The following is a 3,278-nucleotide window of genomic DNA, read 5'->3' as shown; positions in this document are numbered from 1 at the left end:
GGCTGCTTAGAAATTAAGTGTTAACGAGCAGTTGGACAGGTGTACCTAATAAAGTGGCCGGTGAGTGTATATGCATATCTATTTATATATATATATATATATATATATATCCAAATTTGACGCACAGCTTCACACACAGCTGGTTTGGCATTACAACACATTCTCACTCCCATCTCGTGAAATACGGACACTTGGTCAGGGGCTCTTGTCGTTGTTATTGACTATTGGCTACTTTATCTAAATGCGCTTGGCTGGGACTATTGGCGTCTCTTTTGACTCTGTTAGGTGAAGGAAAAGGTTGTGGGTGGGCTTACGTTTCCATGACACACAGGAATAACCGGAAAGTTAAAGAAGAAATCAACTTTATGAAAGGTGCCACATGGGAGACCCCGGTCTTGAAAAGCCATGGTGTCTCTCTCTCATGGGTGGGCCAAATTCTCGGGGCAGGGAAAGCAGTGAAAGGGGAGGTAACCCTGCCCCTCATGACCTCATAAGGGGCAAGATTCTAGATCGGTCCATCTGAGCTTTCATTGTCCCAAAGGCAGAGCAGGATAACCAGAGCTCGGTTTACACCTATCATAGGCAGGCTGGGGGTACTCATATTTCATAATATTTCATATTTAAACTCATATGTTAAAAATCCTCATAAAGTGAAATGGTTATGCCAGATATTTATTATTTTTATTATTTATTATATTATTTATTATTATTCAGATAGCAGGCCTGGCATGTCTTTGGAGATTTTGTAGATTGAGAAGGTAATCAAATCTAAACTTTCCAACATTTTTGTCCTTGTAATGAGAACAACTTTATGAAGAAAGACACAACTACAGCACACATTCAATTATGACCCTTATTAAACCTTGTTCATCTTGACCAAGGCAGAGTATATGTCATCCAGCATCTAATAATTAATCTAATTATGTCGGACTGAAGATTTCTCTGTTCCAATGATTAATTTGTTTATTCAGCTGCCTTTGCTGACACTCATCATTGTTAAAAAAAAAAAAATAAAGCAAAAGAAAGAAAAACAATTAACCAGTCCAGAGAAATACGAACCACACATATGAAGTCACTTCTGATAAAAATCCTTTTTGGCAGCCTCAAATGTTATGTGTTCACAGTACTGTGTTCAGACAATAATTAAATATTGTTTTAAACTGGCAAAAACAATGTGTCATCTATTATGTTGGCTTTTAAGCACGTTAGCAGCTCTGTGTTTTCTGATAACCGAATGAGTGAAAATGTTGTAATGTCACAAAAGGTTCATAGAAATTATCTGTAATTAGAACGTTATCCGATCGGATTGTCTGTACATACAGCTATGTTTGTTTGTGTGTGCGTGTGCGTGTGCGTGCGTGCGTGCGTGCGTGCGTGCGTGTGTGTGTGTGTGTGTTATAGTGTAGGTTTCATTTACATTGGGGACAGTCCCCACCACCTTTGGAAATGGTTACTTTTGTACCCATCATCTTTATGTTTTCACTTCTAAGGACACAGGCAGAGCTAATACAGAGATCAGGGTTTCACCTCTTCTTAGAGCTTTCAATAGTGTGTTAAAAGCTCTGGTTCAATGTTCATGAAGCCCAATAGTCCTGGACCCCCTTTTCGATTGTCACTACTCCATCGATCGGCTGTTCTCAGTGTTTCTGAGCCTCATAGATTGATTGGTTGGAAGGGGCTTGCTACACCCAAACTATTATTGTGTTTGGTCTTTACATGGGAATGGTTGACACAACAGTAAAGTTCTATTCTTTAGCTTTGTTTTTACATGACAGTACTGTAGGGCTATCCGTCCTGGTGTCACACCCACTTTTAAGAAGAAGTAGTTGTAGTTAAACTCAGATTTTACTCATAAACAGCAGCGGTTTTCCAGTCAGGTGGTGAAAACAGTTGACATACTGTACATTATTAATGACGCTGGTCTCCCGGGTGAAATGTTACATTGACAGGCTCCACAGTCTCTCCAGAGACAACAGTGAATATTTTATTTTTCGGTCATTGTCTATATGGAACAGTCAGTTGCAAGATGAAACCGTGCAAAACAGGTTTAAAAACATCACTTTGTCTCTGTCTGCAAGTCCTGTAGGTTGGAGGGCTGGGGGGGTTGTAAGTCTTTGTTGTTATTAAAACGTATGTATGTCATAAATTAATAAAAATTTTATAAGAAAAAGAAAACAAAATGATGGACGAAACCGGACCTATCACCAAACCTTTGAGTGTGACTTTTAGGTTAGGCAGGTATGGGTTCAAGTTAATCGTAAGGGTTAAGAAATGAACTTAGTCAATGTCCTACAATGTTAACAAGTGCAAACCTGTGTGTATCTCATTTTGTGTCTGGTTTTTCCCCCCGGAAGGCCGCAGACACTGATCCGTCTCAAGGGTTTTGAGTGCCGTTAGCACATGAGAGTGTTTATTTTAATCTAATAATACATGGTAAAAGGCTTGAGTTGAAGGGCTTACTCTGTCTGTTTCATGTGATTCTCATACCGAAGGACTTGCAGTCACAGTAGTCTATTCTTTTACTCTAAGCAAGCCAGGTTCTGCAACACATTCTACCAATAGAAGAGCCATGTTGATGCAGTGGCTGACATGTTTTTTTTTTTTTTAAGTTTACCTGTTTTCAAGCTATCAAAGCTGTGTAAACAACTAACGGTACACTTGTGAGCGTGCTCAGCGTGATCAGCCTGACACAGTGTTGCTGGTCCAGAGATCTAAACTGAAGTCACACGGTTGGTAGAATAAACTGCACTTGATGTCATTGGGGTAACCCAGTGCGACAGTTTGGCCCAAAACTATAGAGCTCTATGGCACAGAGAAAGAAGATTTTCAGATCACAAACATTTCTTGTTAGTAGGATCAATTCATTCAGTTGGGTTTGGTCTTCTCATGAGAATGCTTTATCTCCTTTGCGGTGTAGGGATAGAGTTCAACATGTTTTAAACCTGTGGTTAGAGCATGTAAATTTCAGTTCTAAGCATTTTCAGTTGCAGTAGGGGCGGCTTTGGCTCGGTGTTGGAGCGGTCGCCTGCCAATCGGAAGGTTGACCCAGAGTTGCCCACGATGCTGCGCCATGCAGGCCTGTCTTAATGAAGAGGTGTCAAAGATATCTCAATACATCCAGAAATGTTCAGCTAGAGCTTCGTTGAACTTGTCATCCGTGGTTGTTTTGAGCAGAAATGAACCCAAACAGAACGGATCAGCTTTCTCTTGTTGTTGTTGCTGATGCTATAGCACCACCATGGCAACAGTGAGACTGCAGCTCGCGCTTCAGCTGCATT

This window comes from Etheostoma cragini, chromosome 18 (genome assembly GCF_013103735.1).
Source record: "Etheostoma cragini isolate CJK2018 chromosome 18, CSU_Ecrag_1.0, whole genome shotgun sequence".
In the NCBI taxonomy this organism is placed as follows: domain Eukaryota; kingdom Metazoa; phylum Chordata; class Actinopteri; order Perciformes; family Percidae; genus Etheostoma; species Etheostoma cragini.
The sequence above is the reverse complement of the archived record's forward strand: the minus strand, read 5'-3'. Positions refer to the sequence as shown.